General features: G+C 35.1%; 1 long non-coding RNA gene across 2 annotated transcripts; it reads right to left on the bottom strand.

Moving 5' to 3' along the window:
• Positions 1 to 1,248: 1,248 nt before the first annotated feature.
• On the bottom strand, positions 1,249 to 4,408 carry LOC131685819 (uncharacterized). 2 transcript variants are annotated; one of them, XR_009304876.1, is made up of 7 exons: positions 4,281 to 4,408; positions 4,169 to 4,198; positions 3,331 to 4,109; positions 3,053 to 3,193; positions 2,655 to 2,980; positions 2,309 to 2,564; positions 1,249 to 2,000 (listed from the first exon to the last, which is right to left on the bottom strand). It is a non-coding gene; the product is annotated as an uncharacterized LOC131685819 (long non-coding RNA). The 2 variants fall into 2 exon arrangements; XR_009304877.1 differs by lacking the exon at positions 4,281 to 4,408 and having other exon boundaries at positions 4,169 to 4,217.
• Between the last annotated feature and the right edge of the window lie 17,498 nt (positions 4,409 to 21,906).

Below are 21,906 nucleotides of genomic sequence, written 5' to 3'. Positions count from 1 at the left end.
GCATTACTGCCACAAGAAGCATAATTATCCCATGTGTATAGGGATTCCCATAGCACATGGGACAGTTTTGCTTCTAGCGGCAGAATACCTCACACAAAAAATGCTGTTCAAGTCTGATATTACACCGAAAGTTCGACGAATTAACTGAATTCTAATTTGATGGTCAGATTGACCTTGTATGTAAATTATGGAAAAGATGTTATAAGCCTTTTACAATCAGTCATAATACAATAATACGTTATAATCCATTTAAAACGAGTGTATTGCTAGTTAGGCACTTTTCAATCAGTTAGGTCCTTTCATAATCAGTTCGGTCATAAAAATCAATTAGGCCCTTTTATTAATTGTTGTAAAATCGCTATCAAAATTCTTCATGATCAAATGTTGCGTTATGTACGTGCTCGGGTAGATATTTGTTAATGGAAAACATGAAATTTCAATTTGTTACATTTTGCAGTTAGACCCTTTTCAAATGTTTGGATAGAACTGGGTAGAGATAAATTGTAATTTTAATTGTAAATTTATTACCCTGTTGGTTACATATGTCAGGTCAAGGAAGAAAAAAAAATTAATAAAATTATAAATTCAGAATCAAAACAAGTATGACCCAAAAAAGCTCCTATGCCTTTCACCAGTAGCTGGTCGAAAACACTACGGTGCGATCTTTTCAATTTCGTCCGAGTTCTCCGCGTCTAGCAACTGAATCTTTTTCCGGAAGTGTTTTTCGATTGATCTGCAAATCATCATGCTTCGATCACTGCCCACTAGGTTGATGGTGATTCCGTTCTGTTAAAGAAGTGGGAAGAAATACAATCTATAGGATCACAAGAATGAGTCACACTTACCGAATCTACCGGTGCGTCTAATTCGATGTAGATACGTTTCGCAATCGGCTCGTCCCTGCTAATCCATCGGCAGGTCGAAGTTGATGACAATGGTCACCTGTTCAACATCGATACCTAAGATACCTAAGGCGGAAGAATCTCTCCGTAACCTGGTGCTGCAGCCAGAATCAAGTGGTGGAACTTACCCCTAGACAAAACGTTCGTTGCAATCAATACCTTCTCTAGTCCGGCTCGGGATCGATCCAGAACGGCCAACGGTTGCTCCGCCGTTAGATCACCGGACAGTACCGCTACTGAGTGATTAACCTTGTCCAACCGGCCGTTTTGTGTGCCTGTTTCGATCGATTAACAATGCCGAAAATAAGTTTACTTGGAGTTTACAACTAGCCTATACATCATATGACAGAAAATGATCGCTTGTCCGACGGTAATCACACCGTACATGTTTGAAATTGCTTGATATTTCTCGTCCTGGTTGCGGCATTTGACGTAGGAGTGTTTGGTGTTATCGAGTGATTCTTGCTCCCGCACCAGAAGAATCATGATCGGATTGGTTACGATGTACTGGGCGAATCCCATCACCTCCCGCTCGTACGTGGCTAAAAAGAAACAGCGATCATAACGCCCGCCTCGTCCGGTACAAAAATTGCAATCTTCTTAAGTTCGAACGCCCGGCTGTTCCGATGATGATATGATTAGTCAGCTTCGCCCCTTTGACGATCTTCTCACCGCGAACGGTTTAACCAAGTTCGATTTCCGCACAAAACTTTGCCGTTTTGCAGCTACTTTCTCCTTCTGAATTGCCAGTTCATACGTGGGGAAAGGCAAATCACCTGCGGATAGTTTTTCAACGGATCGACTCGATTGAGCATTGCCAGCACGAAGGCAGTGGTTTTTCTTGTTCCCGACCAACTCTGGGCGATTATGTTCTGTGGCGGATCGGCCAACAGAGTAGGTTGAGCCGTCTTCTGAATCTTGGAAGGAGCGTTGAAACCCATAGTATAGACTCCCTGAAGCAGTTCCGAATTCATGTGCAAAGCTTCGAAAGTTTTAACCAAGTATCGCGGCGAAGAAGGATCCTTCACCCCCAGATCCAGCTTTGATTCTACTAGACCTTTGCGAATAAGTTTAATTAGCAAACTTGCATCCGCCGGGCTAAAAGATGAATCATGGATAATTTTAAAGCTGATATTAAATATTTCTGGAGAAAAATTTGAATAGGACGTAAGTAACAATGAGATTCTTTTTGGTGTGTTTCTCTACTGTTAATTACTCGGTCGTTTCAATATTTAGTACTCAACTCTTTGCCTAATATTCTAGTAAAAACTATCGGCTTTCGATATGTACTGGATAATTAGTGTAAAGTGTTATAAAGACGTAATAATCGAAACAGAATGTAAACAGAGAGAGGCTCTCAATGTTACTTATGTCCTAATCAAAATTTTCTCCAGATTTCGACTTACTTGAATGCCTCTGCATCTTCCGTGGAGGAAGCTGTTTCTCCATTTTCGTTAGCAGCTTTTTTTTCTTCAGGAGCTGCTAAAGTCTTAATTTCTGTAGCTACCGAAAACAAAACTGCAGGTGCAGCCGTTTCTACGGGAGTAATTTGATCGCTGGTTCTACTGGCGGTGAACTAGAAGGTTTTTCCACATTCTCTTTCTTTGGGCTGTCAGCCGCCGGCTCTGGTTCCTTATCCTTAGGGATACTCAGATCGATAACCTATTTGTATTGAAAAGAAAAATTCAAAACCTATGGAAAAATTATCGCTCCAAAAATAGGTTAGTTGGTTATGACAAAAACAACACTTACCGAGTGCAGAAATTTCCTGATCCTCCCTCCGCCTTTTTAACCCAGTTATCGGCAGCACTTGCCATCGTTTCGACCGGGTATTAAAATTCAAAAGCTACAATATATGGAAAAAGGTCCTAAACAGCACGGATACTGTCACTCCGGTGGTTTATTCCTTGCAATTGGCTGAACTTTTGCCCAGAGCGACCTTTCGGAAAAAACGCCTTCTTTTGTCTGCTCACTTCGCTGCCATGAAACCGATGATGAGCGCTTTTTTCCAAACGAGTCACACGGTTGGCCCGATTGAATATGTCGCGCGTGTAGAGTATGCTTCCATTATGTTTGTTCTGTAAATTGACAAGGACATCTAAATATGCAAAGAAATGCTTGGAGGAGAGAAGCTACTGTTAAACACATACCGAAAGAGAAAGTCCTTTCCGAGGATCTTGATGTTGTATTTACTGTTGGCCCATTATCACCGTGTTCTGCTGCTGGGTGGTTACCATGGCATTATGTTGCTGGTGTTCGGTGATGTGTATCCGCTATGGTTGCTGTTCGATCTGAAAAAAATTATGATGAAAAATATCCGTGAATGAGTGAACGCGAGCTTTTGAAAGAAGAATAGGGTATTACATTACAATGTACTGAACACGGTACGGATCCTTCGAAACTAAAAAAGGTAGTAAAAATGACTCACCTTGCTGCACCAACTGAATAAAAAAGTCCTCCTGCACGCGGCGTGGTACAGTACAGTATGCTGCTGCTACTGTGTTTGAAGGTGCTATTGATGTATCTTTTTTTTGCGGTTGACCAATGGTCTTCTACATTTGGCCCTGATTGGCTTGGATCGATTGCACTAGTTGCGGTTGCTGGCCAGGTTTTACCGTCAGTTGAACGTTGTTGCTACCGATCTGTCGGATGATGGTCATGGTCTGGGGGAAATCTTAATTTTCTGATGTTGCTGGCGATAAGCACTGGAATTGTGGTTGCTAGCTGCTGCTGGGATGGAATCACGAGCACTGTGGAGGCAGCGATATTTTCATGCAAGCAACTGGTAGGAGCCAAGGCAGTAATATGACGTTTGTGTTTGAATCTGATTTCTCTACATCAGGAAGGTAACCGCTGGTAAGAATAGTGGCAGGCAAGTTTTACGACAGAATGTGCCGATAAAGTGTGTCCGTTGGGTCCATTATTCGTAAAAAAAGCTCTTGTTGCTTTGTTGGTTCTGAGCTATAATTGCTGTGGTTCTTTTTTGAGAGATTGTTCGCAGCTGCTGGATTTGAAGTTGTTGGTACTGCTACGGTTGTATCGATTTAATGTTGGTTGGCTGATTGCCTGATCCAGGATGTTGAGTCAAGTTGAGCTGATTTGTAGCATCTGGTTGTTGTTGATGAAAACTTATCAAGTAGATAGATGGCTGCTGCTTCTGCTGCTGACGAAAAATGCTGCTCTTGTGGCTGCTTTGTTCGGGTGTGCCTGTAAATAATAATAATTACCAGAAACAATCACAATTCCAATAATATTTTAAAACTTACCATTCAAATTCAAAATATTGATTCTCAAAACTACAAAATTTTGACAGGTGGCGATGAAAAAAAATACAAAAAATTACTAAACTTGTGTTTTTTAATATTTTTTCATTGCAACCTGTCAAAATTTCGCGAGCCTCCGTGCGAAATAATACCATTGACCATTATTTCGCAAGGAAAAAGTTTGCCTTGGTGACAGTGCATAGAAAGCAGCGCTATCTCGCGGAAGTATTATGAAACTTATCGTTTGTCGAGCCGTGTCTCGGCTAACTGCATTTTTCGTTATCGTTTTCGCGAGAGCTGCGTACCGTTTACGAAATGGAAACGAAAATTTTTTTCGCGAGCATTTCGCGACGTTTTTTATGCATAGGTTTTGTATAGGAAATTTCATTTCGCAAGAGGTGCATACTTAGCTTTATGAGGGAAACCTTCAATAAACAGACTTGTATCACTTTGAGAATCTACTGAATGCATGGTCCAGCCTGATATTTTCTTGTTCGTTTTCTGTTGTGATCCGTGTTCAACGAGTAGCGACTCCGAAATTTCTTCTTAAAGGAAATTATGAAACTTGATTTTTTTATGATTATGTGAAGTGTGTTCGATTTGGAAATAAAATTTGAGGACAAGCAATAATCTACATCTATACATTCTGATGAAATGAATCTACCCCAAAAAGTAACAAACATGGATCCAAAACTCGAAGAAGCTTTTTTCTCTGTCAATCATTTTTCTTTTAATGTTGATAAAGACAAACAGGATTCTCAACCCAAAGTTGCAATAGAATCCGTCGTTTATTACAATGACTCGAACTGTCTACTTTAGTTCATTCAAATATAAAGCTTTGAATTTAAGGCAATTGTATTTTACGAAGCAGGATAGGATCAGGAAGAAGGGTCATGCTAGTTTACATTAGCTATCTCCTAGAGTGAGAAAAAAAATTAAAAAGGCACGATAAAATCCGTCACTACATTAATCAAGATCTTGAAAAAGTGTAAGATTATCGAATAAATTTGATCAACACCTTTCCACACCTCCTTGTTCATAAAGTGTCATTTTCCCCCTAGATCCGGAGGAATCTGAAAGTATATTTTTTCTGCTGAGAATGGGACTTTTTATACATTTACATTTATCTGAATTTACTGTTCATTTAAACCCAACATCCTTGTTATTCGACTTCTTAATCCATATGCACCGCGCACACCTAAAATCTGATTAAATTTTAATAACGAATGTACGAAGTTGTAGACAATGAGATTGTTCATTAGATTCTCACTTTTAGTATTTTTTGAATGTCTATAGTACCAATTAGTAGCAAAATGCGAATTAATTTCATTAAAAACTTAAGTTTTCAATCAAAAAACTTTAAAATGAAGTTGTTCTAGACCCCCGACAGAATATTTTCATTTTACTTTCAAATGAAAGGGAAAAGTCCATTCTTTCATATCCCGAAGTTTTACAGATGCCGAATTTTTTTTGAATAAAGTTGTTCGACAAAGACACCGTGGTTGTTTATTACCGGCATTTTTTCGAACAACAAAATAATGATGTTGCAATAGCGTAGAAAAAATCTTTGGACTTATCTTAGGGTTTAAGTAGGTTAAATGTTTTGGAGAGTTATTTTGCCAAAAAGTCACGCTATCCACGAAATACATCGAAACTTAAAATTCAGCTTAAGTAAACGTTGTAAGCACTCGAACAAAACTGGCGATCAGAGCTCAATACTGTGTTTAGGAGTATGTATTTTTACTCTACTGTGCAAAGGGTTGAAATTCAAATTCTGATAAAACCTTCGAGCGTTTTGACGAGCTGTCTTATCAAAAATAGTTGTTTCATCTATCCATTACAGAATTTTTATTATTTTTCTTTCCGTTACGTGTGTTAAGAAAATCATGCAGTGCTCAATTGATTTCTTTTAAATTTGTCTTTTTCAGATGAAAATTAAAATTGTTTACCTGGTTGGGAAGTAAAATTCTGAATCTAGATAATCTAGACTAAAAGATCACATGTGTTAACAAAAACATGTATGGCTCTACTGGATGTTGGTTTGTGCAGGTTTCCTGACAAAAGATTTATCTGACCATTGCATGGGGAGATGTTCTAGAAAAATTCAAGTTTGTTTTCGTTGCGTTGCGTTGCGTTGCGTTGGGACGATGATTTTGGCGGATTGCACACTGACTTCATCATGTTTGACTGCTGATTATCTAATAAGAGTTGCTTAGGAAGGGGTAAGTAGGAAGTAGGAGTAGGAGACATCATTGCCGGCCACTCCCATCTCCATCGTTCACGGGGAAAGATAAAGGATAAGGTAGACGGGAAGTGTTGATGCTACTTAACGGAAGGTAGACGACTCATCAGGCTCTTCCATATGTGTCGCGGAGTTGGTGGTTTGGAAGGGTTAAGGGTCTAGGATTCGCTCCAAGCAAGTGATGCGACCTGTAAAGCATAGTTTTTTAGGTAGTTGTTTATTTAGTCTTCGAGTACATGATCACTTGAAAAATAAAAGATCTTGTTTAGTTTTTGGTTCTTTTTAAACTCTGGGTAGCTCTCGGTAACCGCTATCCTATGTTTTCAAATCAAAAGTAATTTGAACTCCACACGGCCCATCGTGGGAGTATTTCCTAGAAAAGTTAATCCTATCTGCGTAATGGAATCATTATCTATTGCAACAGTATTAAGACAGATTTTGGTATTCCTTCTCTACGATATATTTAATTGGTTGGAAACTACCGAGTGATAACACGTTATACAGTCAGAGTTATGATAGCGCGAGATGTTATAAATCAAGGAAAGTATTTCCTATTTTACGTATTGGATTATTTGTAAAATACACGTATTCGAGCTATAATAACGACCATTGAAGAGAAATACAAAGGATTACTAACCTGATACACGGGCTGGTTCGCAATAACGGAATTTGAAATTAAATTTTACCCGCGATCATCGACACTGGTCAGATTAAAGCCTTGTTGCGGCTGAATTTCGATCAGCCATTCGTTTTTACTGCAGCGTTTTCTTGATTAGATCTGTTTGCACCCTCTCATTCTGCTACTATCGGCAGAAGGGTGATAGCGCCTAGTCGTCTCCGGTCTAAGGACCAAATGTCATCAATAGACTTGGGCTCGCCTGGAGGCATGAGATAGGAGACTTATGAGATCTTAAGAGATTAGAAAAACAAAGAAACAACATGCTCTGTCCGGAATCCGAACTCAGCTATAAGCTTCTACAGCTGAATTGAAACTCCAAACGCACTATGCTATATTTCACCCTAAGGAGGAAAATTGGGTAAGCACCAAAATTTCTCACTAGGGCGAAAATGTTTTTGGTTAAACCAGTCTTTGCACTTGAAGGGCACAAAGCAGAAGTTCTGTTTGTGCCGATAAGACGCAGTGAAGCCGAAACTTGTCTTGGCTTAGCAGGCCTATGCGAAAGCACTGTGCTATATTTTACCCTAAGGAGGAAAATTGGGTAAACATCAAAATTTCTCACTAAGGCGATGCTCGGACAGGACATCACGTTTGATCAGTCGTTCGATTGAAACACAAAGTGTGTTTTAGTTTGTAGGGATTTGCGTCAAACCGGCGCTAATCTATTCCGACAAAAAGTTAGTGTCGGTTTCTGATGAGGCGAAGCCGAAACGCACCCATGTAAAAAAACTTCAAACGGAACATGGCGTCTCCTTGCCATTCTAATCACTTTAGTGAAAACTGTGTTATCACATCGTTTGACGACCCCCTAGCAAATTCAAGTTTGTTTTCGCCGATGAATTCGTCCAAAAACTGAAGATCTAGCAAGAAATTTTCAGATGAATACTCAAAACTAAACTATTACAAATTACTGTTAATAGCATATACATTATATCGTTAAATGAAGATGTTATATCGTTAAATGAAGAAGTTGTACATTTTTGTAGAAGAGATGGAAAATCTGCAACTTAACAGACCACATCAAAGTCAACTGTGGATTTTTGTTAAACTTACAAAAACAAGTTCCTTGATAAATGTAATAAATGGCATTAAGCAATAAGAAGTAGTTAGCGGTTTAATATACTCGTTCATTTTGAAGATATCCTGTCGAAAAAAAAGTGTCAAGTATCTAGGTTATGTTGGTAATTGACACATTCCGCGGGCTTGTACACCAAAAGGAAGTTTTGTTTTGTCTTATTTTGGCATCACAATATTTTTTCCTCGATTCGGTAGTGTTTAAACCATTGAAAAGTTATGTGATCCAAATATTAACATTTCGACAAATAGTTGAAAAATATATAGAAAGGTAAGTTGAATTTCACGGAAAATGGCTCCTGAATTATTGACTTCTAAGAAAAGTTCTATTTCATGAAACTATTATTGAAATTTTTATCTGTTTAAAAGAATTTGTTCGTTATTGAGTGTAGAACAATTAATCTAGAAAGATTTTTTTCACATCACGGTGATATGACGTTTTCCTTTTCTCTGAATCTTTGCACCTATAATATATATATATATATATATATATATATATATATATATATATATATATATATATATATATATATATATATATATATATATATATATATATATATATATATATATATATATATATATATATATATATATATGTATATATATATATATATATATATATATATATATATATATATATATATATATATATATATATATATATATATATATATATATATATATATATATATATATATATATATATATATATATATATATATATATATATATATATATATATATATATATATATATATATATATATATATATATATATATATATATATATATATATATATATATATATATATATATATATATATATATATATATATATATATATATATATATATATATATTTCAGTGTACTTAACACTGTCGGTTGATTGGCGCTTAAATTATGCTGGCTTTGTCATATAAATCCACTTGCTTAAGCCCAACAATACAGATATCATACTATAAACTCAGATCGGGAAGCTGATTCCTTACCAAATTACACAAAGCAATACAGACAGTTTATTTTTTTTTGTGAAATATGTGATAAAAGCTGCTCAGTTAAACTACCATATTGAGCCCTGTTAAATAAATAAATGTGTCAAATGGTTTAAATCTATCCACAACAGAATTGAAAAAAATCTTGGTTTGATCAATTGTTTCTGCTACAATTAAAAAACCCGATTTAATCCACCTAGCAGTGAGATGAGACATTTCTTACACATTTCACTATTGGATTAGTTTGCAGAACTCACTAGAAGTAGTCACCCAACTAGAGGTGGGATGAAAACAGTTTCTAGTTTTGCACGAATAAAATCTCGAATAAACTGAATAAATTATAGAAATCAACAAAACGACAGAAATAAAAAAGTAAAGCAAAAAATGAAATAATAGGTTTTTAAATTCATAAAATGAATAGAAAAATTAATGTAAATCAAAATTATAATATACACGAATCAAATTAGATTAGGTTATTAAATAAAAAATAAGATTATATTTAGAAATAGTTATAAGATTAATAGCATAAATTGACTCATACTCACAACTTGAATGAAATAAAACGAATGAATGAACATGAAATGCATAAAATTAAAGATATGAATAAAATGAATCAAATGAATCACACGAATCAAATGAATCAAATGAATTAAATGAATCAAGTGAATCAAATGAATCAAATGAATCAAATGAATCAAATGAATCAAATGAATCATATGAATCAAATGAATCAAATGAATCAAATGAATCAAATGAATCAAATGAATCAAATGAATCAAATGAATCAAATGAATCAAATGAATCAAATGAATCAAATGAATCAAATGAATCAAATGAATCAAATGAATCAAATGAATCAAATGAATCAAATGAATCAAATGAATCAAATGAATCAAATGAATCAAATGAATCAAATGAATCAAATGAATCAAATGAATCAAATGAATCAAATGAATCAAATGAATCAAATGAATCAAATGAATCAAATGCATCAAATGAATCATATAAATGCATAAATAAAACAAACGAATCAAATAAACAAAATGAGCTGAAGTGATAAAATGAATAAAAAGAAGAAAATGAGCAGAATTAAATGCATTGATTAAAATGAAAAATTGAACAATGATAAAAGGTTATAAATTTATATAAAGAAATAAATTGAATCCAATAAATTATTTGGATGAAATGATAAAAACTGAAAAAGTAGTCAGATTATTAAAATGAAGAAATTGAACAAAATGAACAAACTGGAAAAAATGAATAAAATGCATACAATGAAAACAATTAATAAAATAAGTTAAATGTGCAAAAAGAATAAACTGATCAGAGTGAATCCAAAGAATGAAACGAACAAAATAAGTAAAATGAACGCAGATGAACAAAACGAATAAAAAGATGCGGAATGAAATAATTCATTAAAATGAAATAGTCATATATTTGAAGCTAAAAACATTTTTTGAATAAAGAAAATGAATAAAACGGATTGTACAAATTTGAGAACCATTGCATCAGAAAGTTTTGAAATGTTTTTGAAAATCCCATCTTCTGAGAAAAGGCTAATAAATATGGAATGGACTTTCTAGGGCTTCCATCTTTTTTTGGTTTTATTCTTTTTGTTTTCATGCTTCTTTACTTGACGTCGTCGTTTTAAGATTATCTGGTGTTTCTACTTTATTGTTGGACCTTAATTAGTTATCAGAAACCTGAAACGTTCAATTTGCTTTGGAATTCGAAGTTTACTTTTTGGTCACATATTCCCGAAAAAAGATTTATGTACAGAATAGAATTTACTGGTCCAGTATTTTAACGCGCAATTGAATATAGCAAAGTGAGACAAGGTCACATGTGCATTCAAGTCCCTTCAGGAATCAGGAATCAGCAGCGACTGGCTCAAGTGGCACGTTCCCCATGTTGATCGGAGATTTGTGCCTTGCCATGATTTGTCTTTTCATCATTTCCTGATGGGAAGAATTTGGGAAGTGGTAAGGTTAGGGGTAAGGAAATAAACGACACACATAACATAGACAATACGGAAGTATTCTTCACTCCCAAGGGACTAAAGACACTTCACGATGAACGGATATATCAACACCCCCGAGGGGATATTGAGATAGCGGAACGACAGCACCCCGAAGAGATACTGTCATTCAAATTAGGCTTAAACCGATTTAGGTTTATATACTTCCGCCGTGACTTTTTAGAAGCCATACTTCAGTTTTAAACAATTTTCGCCAGAAATACCAAAGATCGGTCGTCGATACTGCAAAAGTACCGCTGTATTTTCGCTGTAATCGACTTGGCCCTTCAGAAATTCCAAGCAAGCTATAGCGGTTGCATCAACACCCCCGAAGGGATATTATCATTCAAATTCGACTTAAATCGATTTAGGTTTATAAACCTTCGCCGTGACTTTTTAGAAGCCATAGTTCAGTTTATAACCATGCCTTGCTAGAAAGTCCAGAGATTGATCGTCGATACTGCAAAAATACTGCTGTATTTTCTCTGTAATCGACTTGGTTCTCAGAATTTCCCAGCAAACTGCCCGCGAACCAGTATTATGAAAATCTAGCCTCATCAAAACGTCAGAACTCCGCAAAAATTCCTTGGAATTCTAAGGAATATAAAGAAATATCTTATTCTGATGAAGGCTGGTTCGACAATAAAACGGAAGTCTCCTGCCTTCCCACTTATCATCTCCAATTTCTGTTTCCGCCAGATACAGCTTTGTTCGTTATTCGGAGAGAACCAAACAATGCCATACCTTAAGCCAAATCCACTGAAGCTGGGGATGAAGTAGTCAGGTGGGATTGAAAAGAGACAAGATCTTTTAACAGATCGTCCTTCAGTGCAACCGTAAAGTGACCTTTCTCCAACCTTGCTTGTACTAGATGGTTATTTAGACACAAAGGCTCTATACCATGAGTCGAATCATTGTTTGGAGAAGCATCACTGCGGTTGCGCTTTTTTCTTTGATTTTCATCAAAATTTTTACCCCTGTTTATGGGTTTTGAAAGAGCCCGCTTCTCACTACTATCAGTGTTTACACCTGATGTTGCAGGAAGAGATTCAAGTTTCGATTTCATGATACCAAAAATTTAGCGAAAAGCCGAAAAAGAAGTGGAGGTGACCTGCACGCAGCAACGGTTGGATCCAAAAGAGTGGGAATTTGCACTGTGGAAAGTTCCGCACAACAAAATTCAGTTTTGCACCACCACTTATTCAAAACTGAAATACAACACATTAGAACTGCAAGAATATGCTACGTCTAGTAGCAGTACACTGGCATCTAGGAAGATCGAGAACAAACACCAACCACAATAGATTAGTGTGCCTACGATTTCAGTCTACCAAGCACATAAGAAAGTATCTAGATCTGAAATTTGTAGTACACTGTCGCTCAAAATTTTCGAAACAGCCCTGTAAAAGCTGCATGAACAAGGGAACACGGAAGTATATACGGAGAGAGCACGACGGACATTAAACATTTGAGTGACTGAAAGTGTCACCAAGTGATGACTTCTCAATGACACACAAACTAACTACCATCGTGTGTCTCCGAAGATGCCCGGGAACCTGAGCCAATCCAACTATTTCATACCTGTTCCAAAACATCTGAACGGCAGCGCACCACTATTGATGAGATTTATTCTCAATCTGTGCTTGTTTTCGTAACCCTCCAAAGCACAACATCGTCGCAAAAACAACACAGCGAAGGAATCCCCCAGTAAAAGCATTTACTGCTTTTATTTTTGAGCGCACCTCACCATGCTACTCCAAAGACAATGCCGCGTATCTGAGGGTCCAGAAACAAAATAAGCCTCACTCTCGGCCGCAACTATACTTCAGACAATATTCGCTCAACAATACACAGTATAACACTGTTGAAGGATACCTACAAATTTAAAATAGCTGTGATTATGGGCAAGCAATAGACGGCCAAACACTGCGTAAACAATAATAGCGGTAAGCTTGAATCTAGTTGGTACCGCCACACGGTACTATCTTTGATTTTAGGCCTGAGTTTAGTCCGGCCTAAGACGTTAGTACCTGTCATTGCAGAAATGGCTGCATCCTGAAGCCAAATGAAAACAGTGTAAAAGGCCGCCATGTTCCTCTTGCATACATCTCAATAATTTGAATCAACTTTTCGAACTTTATGTGCAATATTATGGCCCATGTTGCACACAAACCATATGAGGGCAAGTAAGCAAGTTTTATCCCGTACGAAAAACAGGTGTAATCGAATTTTAAATGATTTTTTTTTAAATATTCTTTATCGTCCTATATCTAGAAGGTGCTACACGCTCATTTCAAAACGCCACATCGAAGAGTTATATTGCAGGTTAGCAGAAGTCGAATCATATTGAAACAAACTGTCGAACGAAATATTATAATTGGATTCAGAGATGAAAATTGTTTTCGTTCGTTAGTTTACCTATGGCTATCAAAATGAGTGAAGTTTAATTTGCTCACAATTTTTTAGTTATTTTTACATGAGGAAAATAATATATAATCACAATTTGTTCCCTTTTCTAGTTGTATCTTCTCACAAAGAACACCATAAGCAAGTGGAAGTTTATTTATATTTTTACTGCTTTCGAAAGAGTTCAAAACTAAGATTGAATAAAAAATTATAAATGAAACCATGCCATATAGCCTAAGTAACACTTTTAAATATGACGGCAAACAAACTGTTACAAATATTCTCATTTTGATCGTTATTTAAATGTTATCGAAGCTTGCTTGTATTGTTTCGTAATTTATAATTTTCTAGCATATCTTGAACGATTTGCATTTCCGCTGTAGTACAAATTTTCGTTTAATTCTTTATGATAGAACAGATATGCACAGGGTATGAAATAGCTGTGAAAGCTGATACTAGACAGATGACTTGGCAAAATGACGCAAAAAGTTGAATACGGAAAAATCGCTTAAATCGTGTCGGAGCTTAAGGGGGGTGTAAGGTGTTATCGGCAAAAAATTGGATAGTTTAATTTTTTTCGATGCAAAGATTCTTTGTCTTTTCAGTCAGGCGCCACATCGAAATCTTGTTTTGCGGTATACACTATAACTCAAAATCTACTGGAGAAACATTGATACATTTGCACAGTTGTTTTCACAGCATTTCACAAGTAATTAAGGGAGCTTTTATTTTTTGGTCGATTTTCGATTTTTTCGTAGCACTTTGAAACCAAAGTCCGATTATTGCTAAAACAACGATTGCCATGTAATTGTAAAGTAATAATATTTAGCAGTTTACAGAAAGCTCTTGTAGTTGCCAGGGCAATGATGTGAAGAAGAAGAATTGTGCAAAATTCAGAACGATTGGTCCAAGAAATTTTGTCTGCATCCAGTATCAGGTTCAATTTGTAAATTTATAATTGTCAATTCATTATCAGACAGATGGCAGACTATAGGAAGTAACTAATTATAATTTTTATTAATTAAAATTACTGGACTTTTGGTATTTCAGGCATGGTTGGATAATCGTGCTGATAATTTGAATAACTTCATTTTCAACAAAGTAGGTCTGCCAAATTCTATATGCATGGTTAGTAGACTAGTTGGGTACGAAGGTATAATAAGCCCCACCAGGCTAAAATTTCAGATTTCCATTCCATGGACGACATAATTATCTGAAGCAAATAAATAATTTTTATGGCATTTTTCATGTGTTGCAGAACAGCAACTGATACAAACTTTTTAAAAGATGTAAGCTTCCACTCTTTTTCTATAAGCATTTGATTTAGTTTGGAACAGTCAGATTTGGCTGAACTGACAAACTACTAAGTGTAATATTAGAGAAGCTCTTCAAGCCCTTGGAGTGGCTAGCGCCTAACAATACAACTCTATAACGTTCTCGATAGTATGCATCATTATTAGCAAAATAACGTTTTAGTCAATTATGGATCTTAAATAATAAATTGTTTAAGCGGTTAGGGGAGACTGAGGAGACTTGATCCCCGGGGAGACTTGATCCCATCATTGTAACTCAAAGGCGGATCAGAATACATTAATCGAATATACTATAAAGTTGCGTAGTTTTATCTAAACAGAAATTTCATTAACACAGAAAAAAGAAATTGGACTTTTGTGTAACCGAATTTTTACCGATTTAAAAAAAAGTCTCAGAAGAACCGAAGAAGATTTATTTTTCAAATTTTCAAACTTTTATGAAATTGATAAAATCACCCACTACATACTCTATTTTTGCATACAGAATTACAGGAGAATATCAGTTATATGAATACGTTATGATTGAGCTGATTCTTTTGTTCAACTATATTTTTACTAAAGTTTGCTGAAATAGATGCTATGGGTTCACTTGATCCATTCAAATTCGTGGAGATTTGATCCCCTTCGCCATACTTCATACACACCACTGAAAATAACCAAATTCACACCAGAACAATTGAAGTCATTGTTGTCATAAAAAAATGTCAAAAATGAACGCTTCATCGTAAAGAAACATAACTGTAATTGTTTACTACAGTATACGTAGAAACCATTCATCCCACATTTGACGTTCCTCAACCATAATAAAGACAGCTTTCAAATAATTGCACGGAGATTTTGGGAATTCGTAAAAAATCAGGTGAGAGATGCGTAATATGTAGTAACAAAAATAACAATATCTAATCATGACAATTTAATCAATACTACGATCCATTTATAAAATTGATTGGGGTAATGTACCCGTTTTTGCCCTATTAAGAAGGGTACCACATTATTACTACAATAATTTTATTATTTCAGCTTTTTGATTTGTTATTAAGGTCCATTTTTTTATTTCGATTATAGAGGTTTTAACGTTAAGGTCATTCGCCTCTTATTAAGAGCCAATATAATAACAAAATTGTCTTGAGAATGGTGAAAATCTTCTGTTTGAGCGCAGCAAAATCTCTAATCGAGTACCCCCATTATCGCAATACCATTTGAGTCAATGCGTTGAGCAAAGATGGCAGACGCTGCTCTAACCAAAGGCTTCAGATGGGTAGGATGATAGTAGAAACAGGGCAAAAATAGGCTTATTACCCTACATGCTCTTTTAAACACGTTTTCATAAAGGAATCAAGTGTTCCCAAATTAGGGATCGAGTCTCCACTAATCTAAGAATTTTCCATTTTTTTGTTGTTTTCCAGAAATGCTCATAGCTCATGTCCAGTATAATATTTCCATGTAATTTTTTTAATGATTATTAGTCATCCCTAGAAACAATATAAAACTACAAAAAAATATATAGTTTTTTATCATTCCACGGAGTTGGACTGAAAAATAAAAAAGGGGATCAAGTCTCCTCAGTCTCCCCTACTCCACTGTAGAATTTTAAAACAATCGATTTTTTATTTATTAGTCTAGGATGTAAAAAATGATATCCCAGAACATGGAGAACGAAAACAATTCAAAAATATAATTTTCAATTTTGCCGCAACGCTTTTTATGTATAACCCATGTGTACTGCAAACTTTAACCGCTTTTTTCTCGAAACCACTGGCCGGAAATGTAACTCGAGCAAATGATTTTTGGTCGCTTTGAAATTTTCACAGTATATTCAAAATTGATTTTTCTAGTCACGTACGCAGGATCAAATTTTTTATTGCCTACCTTTTTATTGATTAACGATTTTGTGTAGATTTTTATGATATTCTCTACGTTTTTTCACTCAAAACTGCGCCATTTCGCTTAAAATCAAAATATCGAAAAAATTCTATCTACGTCGCTATTGACATAAGGAATCAGAAAAACTTTAGTTTTTGGCGCTAGATCAAAAATCACGGGAGATAGATTTCCGACCGTGGACCCCTTCCAAAAAAACGCGCATGAGGTGAAAATGCTGCAGAGCCGCCATCTTGTGATGAAATTGCTCGAAAAAATTATTTTATATGATACAATACTTATGTTATAAATCCCATTCAACAAGATGTCGATTCACCATTTTATTGAGCAATAAAAAAATTCTCGAAATAATCAGACTATTAAATGGCATAAACAGTGAATTTAAAATTAACTTTATTGTGCAGTTTTTTAACATAGCCGTGTATTGCTGATCAGAACGCAGCAATGCAAATGGCAGCATCATGTTACCGGAAGAACACAAAAATATGCAAAAATTTGTCATGCTTCTCTTGCATACATTTCGTTATTTTCAATCCTCTCTTCGGCTTTCTTCTAGATAAATATGGCTCTCTTTGCTCGCAATAAAGATGGCAATAAATAAGCCAGTTTATCAGGTAGGAAAGACAAGCACTGTCGAACTACACTAATAAAATAAAATACCAATTAATGCGTAGAAAACTACGCATTTTCAATAAAAGTGGAATAACCCATTAAGTGGGTAAAGAGTTCGTATCAAGTATACAGCTCTTGTACGTCAACATGGGTATGTTTTACCTTTTATTTTTCGCAGAACTGTTACAACAAAACGCGTGAAAAATATCCATTCATGAAAATCGTGCCAGAATGAAAAATACTGTCAATAGAATTATTTTTGAATTAAAAAAACATAAAATAACATTCATTTCACATTATTGCCTCCTTAACTACTTAACAAGATAAAACCGCCAACTGGATATATTTTTAATGGCTGGATCTTTTGGCTACTCTAAAAATGCCAAACGCATATTTGCAACATCCTCAGTAGTTTAAACAGCCGTTTTTATGAGCATTGCCAAAATGTTCCGTTTCCGCCACGTACTCAGATGCAGGCCGGTAATTTGCAGCTTCCGATACGAACCTTAGTTTGCAGGTTAACTCGCTTAAAATAATTCTTAATGACTTTTCACTCATTATTAAGATCAGTATATCCATTGACATTATCTCATCGAGTAGTTGTGAAATGAATAAAAAGCACCAATTGTTATAAGCAATAAAATACCCATTTTTTGACACCTCATAAAATGGGTAAAGTTTTTTCCCGTGTTTATCTACCCGCATTTTTTTATTTCCTCGTTCTTTCCTTCTCTCTACACATTTGATTCCAATTGCACATCAAAGGGTTACAGTAGAGCACGTTTGGATAAATTGAGATCTATTCAAACAATTCAGATCAAAGTTGTTTTTGTGAATTAGAAACAGAACTACAATAAGATTGTTTTGATTCTTTTCTTTTTGCTTATCGCTAGGAGAATAAACGGGACCATTTAATTCGTTAATATAAATCGATAACATATTTTCACGAATGATTGCCCATATATCTATTGTATCACACATCAAAGAAAGTAAATAACGGAAGAACATTATTGTTTTTAGGGGATAGATCCAAACAAATGACAATTGGATATAGATCGTAAAATGCCATATTTTATGAATTTACTTACACTGGTCTTTAGCAAATTGAATCAGAATGTTAACAGCTTAGAAATTAGCTCCACAAATATCCTAAGCTAAGAGTAAATAATTGATTTTAAATATGTGCAATGTTCCAATAAGAATAAAATCACATAAAACAAAATGTTTTGAAATTTATTGTGAACACAACGGTGATCAATATATTTATTTCGATTTTTGGCATAAAACGTTCCAATTTGCATTGATGCATTATAGAAATATATCTATATTCTGCCTGCCACAGTGCAAAAAAAAAAATTAAATGTAACGCTCGGGAATATAAATGATCATTCTGTCAAAGTTTAATTTTCTGTTTGATCTTTGTTTACTTTTTATTTAAACCTCGCTGAAAAACGTGCATAATTTTAATTCGCAGACCTTCATTAATAATTGATCTTTATTCCAAACTTGTGAAAATTCACTTGAAACGAAAATAAATGTTCTCCCCCACGTCGATAGGTATCATGTTCAATTAGAATGACACTCACAGTTCATTTTAAATTCAAATTGAAATATTTTAACCGATTTTTTAATCAAAGTATGAAATCTCGACAAACATATAATTCCGGCTTAAAAGCCAACTGTCAAAATTCTCTTTGAAAGGGAATTCCGGGCAAACTGTTACTCGCCAATCACAGATGTTGGCAGTAAACAAAAGAGAACAATTTTCTCTTCCATTAACTGCTATGAACTGTGTTTATCCAGCGACGGTTTGTCCGGAATTTCCTTTCAAAAAGAATTTTGACAGTTGGGTTTTAACCAGTAATCATATTTTTGTCGAGAAATAACTATCATGGCACCAATTACAACCGATGGTTTAGCCACCTCTAACTCGACGAGCGCCTATTCAAACTGAATAAAAACATGCATGCGTATATCAATTTTTTTTTGTGCATATTATGTCACTACAAAGTACTACACATCATCGGCCAACTTTCAACTATCCAACACGTTGAAGATCTATGTTCAGAAACATATCGGAAACAAGTTGACAAAATTGTTCTCAAACCCTATGGAACGAGATATTTGACGAAGAAAAGCTATTTTACTGCAAGAAAATATCGGAATGAATTAACTCATTTTCTTTAACTTGAATTTGTTGTTTTTTAACATTGACGTGTAACGCAGATCAGAACGCAGCCATAAAAATGACAGCATCGTTTGATTAAAGCTTACCAAATATTTTAGGCCGGTTTAAAACACCCCGGTGACACGGCTGTCATCTACATACATTTGTCTTGAAGCCAAAAATTTTGGTTCTTTGGTTCAATTGGCTGTCAGAAAATGCGTTTAAGCTATGTTCATATCTAGTTTTGTACGACATCGTCTTTGTGCGTAATAAGTATTTACTAAACAATTTATTATTTTATCCGTCATTATGCTAACTGAACATGGTTTAACTTCAAATAAACGTATAAAATGATTGCAGTTGGTAACAAAATCGCAGAGCAACGACATTTGAAGAAATAGTGAATTATTTTATTGATATGTTTAGTGTTTAAATTTTATTGGCTTTCCACGAAGCTTAAAAACTTGTTGAAAAACAACCACTGCAAGCAAATTTCTTTTCTGGTTTAACCAACGATACAATTTTTGCACAAACAGGGGCAAAAAATCTCAAGTACCAATTAATAAACAAATCTTTCTCGGGGTTTGAAATCGATTTCGATTCGTAATGATTACACTAAAATAACGAAAACATGAATATCATCTTTCCATTTGTGGAGAAAACGGCTCATTGTCATTCTAATATTCTGTGCAAACATTCAATATTGTAGAATTAGAGTAAGTTATCAAGTTTGAACCTCTAGAGGTAGTGACTTTTCGTCGAAAAAGATGTACTTTCTTATGTCTGGGTCTGTTCAAAAACTACTACAGTTAGAAAGAAACTGTCAATGGGTGTTCCACTAATTGGAATTAACTTGAGAATGACATTTCTTTACATCAAAAATTCCTCATTTTGTATCCTTCCATTTGAATTTTGACGGTGTCAAAAATACACTGAATGTGAAAGAATACATTTTGGAAGCGGTAAAATTCATTCAACTAAACCGTGACACTGACTCGTTGTTATTGCAGTATATTAACTGTATTTGAGATTTGACTTAGTACATATAGTATAAAGTTAGTAAAAAATGTTGTTAAAATGTAAAATGTGAGCGACCGAAAATAAAAGTCACAAGGACAGACCATGCTTTATAAAACCCGTTTCAAATATGTTAGAATATAAAAACCGAATATAAATTTCAAGCATAAGAAACGGACTGGGACTCTCCTTCTTAAGAGTCGGCTTCAATATTAAAACCGGAAAAAATATATCCGATTACTACAAAGTAGTTTTTTAGCCGACTTTTTATTCTTGAACATTACGATATACGGATGCTCCTGCATACGATTTATTTATTTTTAACCGGTTTTTATACTTGAGGTCCATCCTTGCCGAGTTTGGGTGAGAACTTTTTAAGCGATTCTTATGCTGAAGGATATCTGTCGGATTTTTACGCTTGAAGCTTATTTCCGATTTTTTTTATTCTAATATATTTGAAACGGGTTTTACGAAGCATATTCTGTCCTTGCGACTTTTATTTTCGGCCGCTCATATAGTTGGGATGGGACATGGTTATATTAAAAAAACCTGTTTTAATCCACCTAGCGGTGCAATTGTGCCTTTCTCATTTCTCTAAACTATGGCACGGAGGCTTTTTATGTTCAACATAATTGTGGAAATGTCCATTAGATTCTTAGTACACTTTGCACTTATACACAATGGCATGCCAGCCACGAACTTGATGAGCTACGTGTCGACGGTGAAACACTTGAAACAAAAAAATATCATACTCCATTAGCCTAATCATCATTAGATCAATGTTATCTGCTTGCTAACTCATTTTGTCATGCGGGGCTGGGTATGTGAAGAGGGCGAAAGTCCCATGAACGAACGACTCCCCAGCTTAAATTGGTATGCTTTGTGATACAGTGGTGGTTTAAAGATGATGGGGTTGAAAGGGAGGGGTATGAGGGCTGGATGGGGTGGTGGTCTGAGGGGTGATTTAAGGAGATTTTTAAAGGAGGGGCGCGGACAGTAGAGGGGGGGGGGTGTAATCCCTCTCCGTAAACCATCAACTACGCCCCTGTTAAAATCCAGAAACCCTAAACGAGTCGAAAAAAAATTTAGGTTGACATTTTTCAGAGTGATTGCATAACCTTTCTATATGAGAAAGGCAAAAATGTGCCAAAATCCAAAAAAGTGAATCGTAGTCAAATTTTTTTTTCGAGTTTGCATCAAATCTCGACGTTTCATGCACCTTGAACACATTTAGCATCAAAAATAAAATTTCTATTTTTAATTTTTCCTATAGTTTATATGAGAAATTTCTGTGTGGCCGCACTCTGAAACCCGTAATTCCGGAACCAGTATTCCGA

The sequence above is a fragment of the Topomyia yanbarensis genome, chromosome 1 (assembly GCF_030247195.1).
Source record: "Topomyia yanbarensis strain Yona2022 chromosome 1, ASM3024719v1, whole genome shotgun sequence".
NCBI lineage: Eukaryota > Metazoa > Arthropoda > Insecta > Diptera > Culicidae > Topomyia > Topomyia yanbarensis.
Note: the sequence above shows the minus strand (reverse complement) of the source record. Positions and strands in the feature narration are given on the sequence as shown.